Here is a 12,007-nt window from a genome sequence, read left to right as displayed (position 1 = left end):
CAATACCATCAGGGAGGCATCTGATTGGCCCCAAATTTATTCTGCAGCATGACAACGACCCCAAACATACAGCGAAAGCCATAAAGAACTATCTTCAGCGTAAAGAAGAACAAGGAGTCCTGGATGTGATGGTATGGCCCCCACAGAGCCCTGATCTCAACATCATCGAGTCTGTCTGGGATTACATGAAGAGAGAGAAGCAACTGAGGCTGCCTAAATCCACAGAAGAACTGTGGTTAGTTCTCCAAGATGTTTGGGCCAACCTACCTGCCGAGTTCCTTCAAAAACTGTGTGCAAGTGTACCTAGAAGAATTGATGCTGTTTTGAAGGCAAAGGGTGGTCACACCAAATATTGATTTGATGTAGATTTTTCTTCTGTTCACTCACTTTGCATTTTGTTAATTGATGAATATAAACTTTTAACATGTCAATTTTTGAAAGCATTCTTACTTTACAGCATTTTTTCACACCTGCCTAAAACTTTTGCACAGTACTGTATATTGAAGTGCTTGATGTCTATGGGCAGACCTAGTCTGTCAATTTGCTTGAATTGTACTTCTCCTGAGATCTCAGAATAAACACAGCTTGATTGAAATCTCCACTTCTGACCTCGTCTTTAATCCCTACAGGTGCTATATTCAATAAAGATGCAATATTATTAAAGATATAAGGATGCAAACAGAGGTGATGTCACAATCCATGGAACACAATTACATCAATAGGAATTTGCCTTCGATCTACTTTAAACAAAAACAAATGGTTGTCATGCCATCAAAAACCTAAACCTACAGTAAGCCTCATGGTGATATCTTTATGACATCATTGTGACATCATATGAGACAACATTCTATGCATCCTAGCTACAACATTGTAATGTTAATCATCCGCAACAGTTTCGTTTCACTTGAAGGTCACTTTTATATTTATTTTGTAGAATCTCATATTATTATTACTATTATTTATACTAAGAATTATTATTTTAAACGTATTTTATTGATAGAAAACGCATTGTTGTGAGAGAAATCTCATCCCTGGACTGTTGAGTTTTTCTATTTTCTCAATGGATTCCAAAGGAGACAGCTCTCCACACTATGTGGCAAAGGGACCGTTATCTGCCCTCCATTCAGTGCTGGTCAGGACAGTAATTGAGGTATGTTCAGTGCTGGTTAGGACAGTAATTGAGGTATGTTCAGTGCTGGTCAGGACAGTAATTGAGGTATGTTCAGTGCTGGTCAGGACAGTAATTGAGGTATGTTCTGTGCTGGTTAGGACAGTAATTGAGGTATGTTCAGTGCTGGTTAGGACAGTAATTGAGGTATGTTCAGTGCTGGTTAGGACAGTAATTGAGGTATGTTCAGTGCTGATTAGGACAGTAATTGAGGTATGTTCAGTGCTGGTTAGGACAGTAATTGAGGTATGTTCAGTGCTGGTTAGGACAGTAATTGAGGTATGTTCAGTGCTGGTTAGGACAGTAATTGAGGTATGTTCAGTGCTGGTTAGGACAGTAATTGAGGTATGTTCAGTGCTGTAGTACTTCTTTAGTTAAGGGGGGGGGATTTAAGTATGGACAGAGGTAGTAGGAGGGTTTGGAAAGCTATAGAAAGTTGTACTGATGTACTAATACTGATGGATTTTATAATTGTTTGCTTAATTCTATTATAATTCATTGTATTACATTGCCATTGTTTTATTGTTACTGCAATCATTGTTTTTATATGGTAATTGATTTTTACCGTCATTTGTTTTTGAACTCAACTGTAATAATTAATAATCATTTATTAAAATGATAGAGCGCTTTTCAACGAATCACAAAGTTGTACAATAGCAAACAGCACTTAAAAGTCGTGTTTTAAGTCAGAATAAAAACAAAAGCACAACGAAACAAACACAAGCATTAAAAACAACAGACAATAAGAAACATTTAAAAAGCCAGAAGGGATGTTAAAGTATTAATAGAAGGAGCCTTGTAAATTGTTGCATTAAGTGCTTTGAAACACTATACTATCAAAGGATCTATAAAAGTAAACCTTATTGTCTGGTTTCCCAGACCCCAATTAGCACTAATCCTGGACTACTCAATGTTAGTTAAGGTTGGGAAGTCCAAAATTAGTGCTAGTCGGGGTTTGTGAAACCAACCCTATGTTTCATAGCCATTTTTCAGTAAATGTTTTCCATTACCAGTACCTGATTACCTGATTTAGTTACCTATTCAAATGTAAAAGTAACCTGAAATATCCAACATTGTACTAGCCAAAACCAACTAGGCTAAGGTTGTATCTAGGATTCCATTGAAGGATAAGCTTGGCTCTTGAGCTGGAGTTAGAAAGGGTTGGAACTGATCCACTGTTGACATATGGTAATATCTGTTATATCGTCATACTTTCTGTTGCTCATCCTAACAAAGTCTCTTGCAGTGCAGCGAAAATGATTGTACTTCCTGGGCCAATTGTATTTTAGCGTAAAAAGGCCTAACGTAAGACCTCTAAATAAGTCCGCTGCACAAAGCAAAACCTTGCAGGTCTCACGTAAGACTGGGCTTAAACTGCTGTTGCTAAGTAACGAAGACCAGTCTTGGTTTTTTGAGGTTGAATTGAAAAATAAACATGGCTGCTGGTGTAACTCGTATTGGAAATTACTTAAAATTAAGGGAAAAAAGGAAAACACTGCTGGCTAAATTGGTATATTTTTGGGGGGAAATGTCTTGTTTGCAATGCAATTGTGGCAAGTGAAGAAATTGAATAGAGGATGCACGTTATTAGCAACAGGTACATTAAAAATGAGTCACTATACTGTAGTCTCTTCTTTGGCAACCACATGTTGAAACAGATGCTGTATGACAGACTCAGATAGCAGTTCAGCTTGTTCCCTCCATTTAAGCCTGCTGAGGAGGAGGTTTACATAATTACTTCAATTTAAGTCCAGGTTGAAAATAAGACTTTTTGTGCAACAGGTCTTATTTATTTTGGTCTTAAATATTTATTAAGTTGAAGCCCAGAAAGTGGTCTTAAAATATTTTAATAGCTTTTGTGCAACCGGGCCCCTTCTCCTAATCTTACAAAGCTAAGTGATGGTTCGATTCTGCGTGAGGCACGCAGAGTCTCTGTGACCTGGAACACTCCTTATGTTACTGGTTTGTAAAACTGCTGTCTATAAGAGCAAGATTTATCAAGAGTTTTATTCCTACTTCTATTAACCTAAATAAATAATATAAAGAGAGAGAGAGAGTTATATATAAAGAGAGAGAGAGAGAGAGATTTTTTGATTGCTTTGTATTCTTAATGTTATTTATGTATTCTTTTTAATGAGCTGTGAGGAAAAGCTAACTAACTTCAATGGTGATTCTCTGATTGTGTACAACGCTGATTCTCTGATTGTGTACAGCACTGATTCTCTGATTGTGTCCAGCGCTGATTCTCTGAGTGTGTACAGCGCTGATTCTCTGATTGTGTACAGCGCTGATTCTCTGATTGTGTACAGCCCTGATTCTCTGATTGAGTACAGCGCTGATTCTCTGATTGTGCACAGCGCTGATTCTCTGATTGAGTACAGCGCTGATTCTCTGATTGAGTACAGCGCTGATACTCTGATTGTGTACAGCCCTGATTCTCTGATTGTGTCCAGCGCTGATTCTCTGAGTGTGTACAGCGCTGATTCTCTGATTGTGTCCAGCGCTGATTCTCTGATTGTGTACAGCCCTGATTCTCTGATTGAGTACAGCGCTGATTCTCTGATTGTGTCCAGCGCTGATTCTCTGATTGTGCACAGCGCTGATTCTCTGATTGAGTACAGCCCTGATTCTCTGATTGCTGCTGATCACTGCTGAAGCAGCCTCAGATTTGAGAAGGTTTACAATGCTCTGTTCTCTGTTTTGTTTTAGTTTGTTGGGACCCTGCCTGCTGAATGGAGACCAGGACCTGATTTCTTTGGGTTTCCCTGGGAACCTGTGATGGTTACCTTCCTGATGGGATACATTTCCTTCCTTGTGGTGCTATGGAGGACTGTGCTCGCAGTGAGTAAAGAAACTGAATTCAGTTTGACAGAAGGGGTTCTCATGGTGATTCCTCATTTAACTAATGATACGATTCCAAAAAAAAAAAGGATTCAGACAACTACTGAAAATATCCCCAAGTGGTCTTGCTAATTTTTGTTTTGGGTTAAAATCCAAGATGAGACACTGAGCAAGTTACTTTACCTCGATTGCTTCAGTAAAAGTTGAAATGATTGTATATTGTACTCTAAATTGTACTGTAATTCTTTAAATGTGCATATTTTGTAACAACTGTAAGTTGCCCTGGGTAAGGGGGAATCGTCATGTAAAATAACTCATTGTAAATTGCTTTAGTAACCAAATAGATTATTATAATTATTCAATTAACATGTATGAATGTATCAGCAAAGACCGTATTTCTTACAAAAACAGCTGACAGAAAAATGAGTCATATTTTCCTTTATGTATTTATTTCAGATCAAAAGGCCAATGTACCAACGTAAGTGTTATTACAATAGTGTGAAGCAATAGGATTCAGGGTTCTTTGTTCTGTTTTTTTTTTTTTTTTTTAAAATAAACAATTGTATGTATATATCTAATGGAAAAACAATGTACATTTTAAAATGATTTATTTAATGTCTATGTCTTGCTTGCTGTACTGAAATGGCTGTCAGCAAGTTATATGTTCTTGTTATTTCTGGTTTATTTTAGTGACAGTAACACAGCTTCACCAAAAAATTAGACAGCTGTCAGATGAAATTTGCCAAGCTGCTGGTCATTTATCAGATTTAAAACACACGGTAAGCACAGGATGGACTTTGTAAAGTGAAGGGCAGTAAGAGAAAAAGATTCACAATAATTAAACTGGTTAACCCTTTGAGGCACAGTAGCTTACATTTTTGTGATATAACTTAAAAAAAAATACAGCAAACTGTTGTAATTTCAGAAATGTTCAATGCTTCCCTACTCTAAACATTATTTCACATAAGAAACAAAACTCTGAAAAAAAGCGAACCTGTAACAGATATTGGATGATTTTGCATACATGCAAGAAAACACAGATTCTGCTAAATTTAGCAACTGTGAGGTCACTTATTTTGTCTGTTTCCAATTTTGTCCACTAGAGGGCACCACCAACACATACTAAACAATGGTTACAGCAAGAAATCACACTACATTTTCAGGAAAAAAAAATGAAGAATCTGTAGTTTCATAATTAAACCACTGCGGCTCAAAGAGCTAAAACCTCAATTATCCAAACACCTCTCTTATCCGAGCAATCCGCTGGTAACCCGTCTAGCTGTCTGCAGTGCCTTTTTCTGACCAGCAAGAATGTGTGTGTGTTTAAAGGTAATGGCTTTGGGTTCCTATATTTTGTTAGAAAGAGTTGGGAAAGTGCAACACTCAACTCACTGTGTCTGCTCACATATTCTAAACGGCTCACACATTTTAACAGTGGGTGCGTTAAGTAAGTGAGCCGCTCAGAAAGAACACTGATCTGATTTGAAATTGACTTAATGCTCTGCTACACGAAAGCGCTGAGCGATGTTTAAAATGGCGAATAACAATTCTTTACTCGTTTGTATTTCTGAGGTTATGGTAGATGAAATAGCCCTGAGTTTGGCGCTCTGTTTGGACTAAACCTCATATCTGGCTATCTGGTGTTTAATACCAACATTGCAGGACTGATCCAAAAACGAACAATAATCCCATAGAGAAAGAAAATATATTTTCAATATATCTGTAAATATATATGGATCATTGTAACAGGGCGAGGAGCCCTGTACATTTAAATGTGTTTTCATTTTCGTTATTGTGCATTGTCATGTTGTATTATGATTTTGTATAAGTATTTATTTATTTAAAAAGACGGCGTGTGTGCTTGCGTGCATGTGTGTACATTCTGGCAGAGGCGAGCTTTGGCAGCTCCTCTGCCTGTAATTCAAAAACTCGTGCAGAATGCAGCTATGGGATAATCAGCTGATTGGTAGCTGGTTAATCCCCCGGCTGAGTATATAAAAACCTGCAGCTCGCTGCGCTGGGGTGGGTGTTCAGAGTGAGAGCTATATTTAAAAGGAAGAACGGATAAGGATCAGTGAAGGCAGTTGCTCAGCCTGACCTTAGCGTTTGTTTGCATTCGAGATTTATTTTTGTTGAAACCTTTTCTTTTGTGTTTTTGGTTTAAATATTTATTTGTATTATTGTTTGAATAAATGGTGTCGCAGTGTCTTTTGCCCTGCAGTACTACTGCCTCGGTTCTGTGTCCTGCATTCTGGCCTGACGTCACCACTCGCCAGCCTGTCACAATCATATATGTTTCATATATATATATATGTATGTATTTGATATATTTAAATATGTTTCATATATGGAAAATGTAGGAACAATGTATGCATTGTAAAGCTATATATTTTAAATATATTAAATATATTTCCTTTCCGTATGGGATATAAATGGCACCAGTAATAATAATTATAAAACAGCTCTAAATTTTGAAAAATGAAATAAAATGATAAAAATTTGAAAACAGCCATTTGTTCCATCTTATGTATTAACTTTATGAAGTCATACCAATTCATCATCGGTGACTTCAGTGTCAATTAGTCAACTCTTCCTATCGCCTCCACTTGTTTCCTGCAGGTGTCCGTTCCATCCACTCACTCTGATCTCTGATGAGAAATGCTCAGGAGCGCCCGAGCGGCTCAGTGACAGCAGAACTGAGCAAACCGTTAAAGTGATTATTTTACTGAGCTGCTTTGAGGAGCTCACCTACATCACACACTCACTGTTCATGTGTTGCCTGCATGACCAACACCACTCAGTGTACCCTGCCAAAGTGACCAAGTCAAAAAAAATACCCAAACAAACGTGAATGAGTCTGAATGAAAATAAACCTAAACCAAGAACTCTACTAATGAACTGTATTGTTCTGATTAGATTCAGGAACATGGCAAACATCTGAAAGAAACTGAAGAGGCAACACAGTCTTCTACACGTGAAAACAAGAACCTGCAGGTAGGACATGAAGAATAATGGACAGCTCATTAGACGCCAGTGCACACATACCCGTTATTACCGTGTTATTACTGCGTAATAGTATGGTAATAACCCAAATTAATTGGATAAATGCCAGTTTCATTGGAACTACCAAGTATTATTACTATTGCTGGAATAAGTATGTAATTAAAGGGGAACGTTTTTGTGTTTGTGTTACATGTTCCCATATGTTTAAGTTGGTTGTGTGTATTGTTTTTATTCATTTCTTCTGATATCCTGACCACTATTGAATTGCAGTCCCTGGTGCTCTGTTCAGAAGAACTCTTCAGAAAAACTTTAGAACTACATTTCCCATCACCCCCCTCATCCATACATGAGCATGAGAATGAAGATCTTCTGAAGGGTACATGTGAAGTCATCTTGGAAATAGAGCAAAGTGGACTGCAATTGAATAGTGCAGAAAAGTGGTCAGGATGTCAAAAAATAAAAACAATACACACACACCTTACTTTAACAGTTGTAGCAACATGTGGGAACACGTAACACACACACACACACACACACACACACACACACACACACACACACGAAAAACCTTGAGTTCCCCCTGAAATGCTGTGGAATTGGAGCACTGTTTGAATCTTTCTATTTTGTCCTTCACCTAAAAGGGCATGTGTGAATATCTACAGCGTGTGAACGAATCCGCAGAGGAACAGCTCAGAGCCTCACAGTCTGCCCTAGAGCAACACAAGACAAAGCGGGCCAATCAAGAACAACTGGTAAGTTTGATCAGTTAACAAGTTTACTGCCTAGCAATGTAGTTTCTATTCACTTACTCCGATATTAACATAAAGATGACACCTTGTTTCTTAGTTTCACTGTATCCTCTTTTATTTTGAATAGATTTCTGAGATTCAAACATCCATTCAGAGCTGCGAGAAGATCTTTGAATCATGGAATGCAGAACCATTGAAGGTATGACTGGTGTTATTCTGTTGCCCAGTTAAAACCCAGGGAATTGTGCACAGAAAAAAGAGAAATTATGCAAAATTATCCAAAATTAAATGTATGTTTTTTGTTTTCAAATTAAATTAAACGCAACTCTATGTAAGCCTTCTTTAGAAATATATGCAGGCATGTTGTGTGTGTGTATATATATATATATGCATAATAACACATATAGTACATTGTATCACAGTATCTACTGTGGTGCTCTATCATTCCTTGGACAAAAATGAAAAAAGTGACCCAGCAGGACTGCATACAGGTGGTAGAGTACAATTGGCCAAGCGGCGCTCAAGTGTGGAGGGTTTCAGTCGACAGAGTAATCCTTGTCTCATCACTACACACCAGAGACTCCTGTGGTAACTGGGCACCTGCGAGCCGGCTGTTTTTCAACCAGAACTGCATTTCCTTCGACCCGATAGATAAGGTTGACTTCACGGTGAAAGAAAGAGTGAAAGAAAGCGGATGGCCTGACAGCTTGAAGCACGTTTCGGTGGACGCATGTGCTTGTTATCGCCTCTCACTTGGAGTCAATGGGAGCTGCAGTGGTTAGACATGGTCTCCATCGCTCAATGTTCCCTTAATTGAACAAGAGTGACATAACACTTACTGGAAAAGCAACAAAAAACACATTAAAGGCATTAAATCTCCAACGCTACACTCAAATTGCATATATCTAAGTTGGTTTGATGTTATCTAGAACAAGATAATTTGGTATACTAGCTATTTAAAAGATTTGATCTAGTTTTGTATCCGTATGTAAACTATACCATTTCTTGGATATGAAACCAATTTAGGAAGCAGGAGTTTTGGAAAAGGACAGTCTTGAAGAGGCTGAATTCCGGGCTAAGCTGCAGTGGACTTTGGAAGAGAATGAAAGATTAAACCACGAGAAGGAAGAGGCAAGTAGAACTCTTGTATTCTGTACAAGAGAACACACCTGTATATGTGTAGAGCACTGGACTGCTCTGTGCTGGAACACAATGTTTAACACTGAAGGATTCTTGTTTTCTAGCTACTGAAAGAGGTGAAAGACGGGGAGAAACAACGCAGTAAGCTTACGGAGGAAATGAAAATGCTCCAAAAGATTTCCAAAGATATGGCAGATTCCATAGCCTGCAAAGACTGTGACATTGAGGTACACCACTGCTTAATATAATATATAAAAACAAAAGACTACTTCTTAAGTGACCTGCTGACAAAGCTGAAAAAGACAAACTCGTCAAATCACACTCGAGTGCTCCGCCAGTCAGCAGCCAGACTAAAAGGGGCAGTATTGCTGGAAAGAGAGAATGTTCCTGTATACGTAGTTCAGAAACAAAAAGTACATCCTCCAAATTTCTCTTCTTTGAAAATCGAAATCGCCGTAAATTCAGGCCGATACTGTAACTTATTTATTAAATGTTACTTATTTATTTCACTTAAAATAGAGCATTGCCACTCCTTTCTGTTCACTAGTTATAGTATTTTTTTTTTAATCTCAAATGGTTTTAATTCAATGTAAATGACTCATTTATGAAAACTGTGTATGACTTTGACTGCTTACAATCTACAGGCTTTATATGAGCAGATAAGCAAGCTGGGAGGGCTGAAGGCAGATGCTCAGTGTGAGACTGTGACGATTCAGGAAGGAAATGTCAATGGTGAGACTCCAGGTGCAGTGTAATCCCCGAGCAATGCAGCAGATAACTGAATATTTAAGGGGGTGGGGGCTAGAGTAGTGGTGCTAAACTGGCCCTTAAGATCTAGTCCATCTAGTCCAGTGCAAGGATTTTACTCCATACTCTCTATTCTAATTCTAATTCACTGAACCTGTTGATTAATATTTAATCCGTATTAGTTGCTTTTAAACCACCTAAAAGTGCTAAATACGGTTTGTGTCCACACTACAGAGCGTTTAATGCCGTCCTCGAGAACCAGACTTGAGACTACCTCAGGAGGTGGTTTACAGTCCGGTTCTAAATAAGGTTGCATCAGTTAGTGCGTATTATCATATGTCTGGACGTTGTAATACTGATCTACGTATTGTGTATCCTCCAATATCCCAGAATCCTCAGTTTAAGTGTGGCGCATGGCTATTGCAAATATTTACAATTCTTAAATGATTTCGCGCAAGAAGTTCACAATGTGACGTTGAACGCAGTTTGTTTATGAAAGATGGTTAATAATTTCATAGAAGACGGTCGTGGGTCCTGCATGATACAGCAATATTTTTTTTAACTTTTGAGGAACTGAGTTAATGTAGTGTGAGAGACAGATCATTTGAAATGTGTATAATTAAAGTATTAAGTTATAAACATATAATGATATGGAGATAGACTGGAGAAATGTTTCATTTCCGTGTAGGCTATAACTAAAAATACCTCTTTGCATTTTTTTTTTTTTTTTGCGTTATGGAAAAAACAATGCCTCGATGGTAAAAAAATAAATAAAGTGAAATAAGAGAAATAGTCTTAAGATGTTTCATGCAAACAGGCACTGCCTTAGGGGAACTGGGTGTAAACTCCGGTGTCAGGTGGCGAGCTGTGACTGTTAACATCAGAACATTGTAGGAAGCAGGTTTTAGGTCAAATAAATGTTAATTAACTTGTAAAATAAACGTTATTTAAATAAATTACATATAATAGGACCTACTGCCATATGTGACTGCATTTTTTCAGGAAAGTCAGAAGCACAATTTGTTCTACTAGCATAAAATCCACATTTCTTGTTTGCAAACACTAGCTAGTGCATGGTGGGATAGTGTATTAAGTCCTATTAGCCATTGCACTGCTAGAAATGAAACCACACTATTTTAATAATGTGTGAATGCATTAATACTGACTAAAGAGAAAGGGGTATTTCAGTGTGGGCACTCTGAGCTAGACTAATCAGAACGGTTTTGAGTTGGGTTCTCGAGATCGGTTTTGTAGTGTGGACCTGATTAGAATAAAGAGCAGGACTGGTATGGATGTCGAGGGCCAGAGCTGAGTACCACCAAACTGGAGTTTGAACAAACACATTTACTCTTTCAGAGAATCAAATGAAGAAGACAGTTAAACAGATCAACATCGTTTCACAGGTAAGTCTAATTCATTCAAATTCATTCTAGTCCATTTGAATTAACTGGCTTTTGTAATTAAATAGCTATCCTTTTTTTAAGCATTTGAAGGTGATTATTTTTTATGCTGCTTTTATTAAATTGCTCTGCAATTTTCCACTATTAATAGATTCTTAGCAGACATTCTTATCCAGGGAGACTTACAATTATTACAAGATATCCCATCATTTTTTACATATAATTAGGCATTTCTAGAATTTTCTTTTTTAACTGGAGCAATCTGGTTAAAGTACCTTTCTTAAAGTTACAGCAGCAGTGTGTCCCCCACCTGGAATTAAACCCTCCAGTCAGATTCCACAGTCCTAACCACTACTCCACACTGCTGCCCACTATTGAGATACATTATACATGTGCTGGGCAAAAACGAAATAAACTACACTAAGCATGCATTAAATAGGGTGGTAAAGACGTGTTTTCTGAATGTGTACGATGTACCTCTCCATTCATTTAAATCTAGATCCAAATCACAGCAAAGGCAGAAGAACGAGACAGAAATCTGGCCAAACCAGCAGATGAAGAGAAAGCCAGACGTGAGATGGAAGGTACATGTCCTGTTCGCTTTCTTGCTTCTCTAATAATGAACTCCCTCCCAGTTATTACATTAGAATTACACTGGGGATCTGTGTTACAGAGAAAAGAAGAAACCTGGAGCACAGAAACCTCAAGACTGCCCAACACAAACTGGAGATACTGAGGGATCTGTATGAGCAAACATGGAACACTCTCCGACAGTGAGTATTCATGCTGCTGGGAGGGGCTACAGAGGAGACTCAACTGCCATTTTATGGACATCTGAAGTTGTGAAGCACTAAAGGAGACTTGAGATCAATGACAAATGTTTCAGCTCCAAGTCGATTTCAATAGAGTCTTAAGAGTTGAACTTCACCTTGTTAAAGGGGAAATAAAGTTGTTTTGTG

The sequence above is a fragment of the Acipenser ruthenus genome, chromosome 45 (genome assembly GCF_902713425.1).
Source record: "Acipenser ruthenus chromosome 45, fAciRut3.2 maternal haplotype, whole genome shotgun sequence".
Lineage (NCBI taxonomy): Eukaryota > Metazoa > Chordata > Actinopteri > Acipenseriformes > Acipenseridae > Acipenser > Acipenser ruthenus.
Note: the sequence above shows the minus strand (reverse complement) of the source record.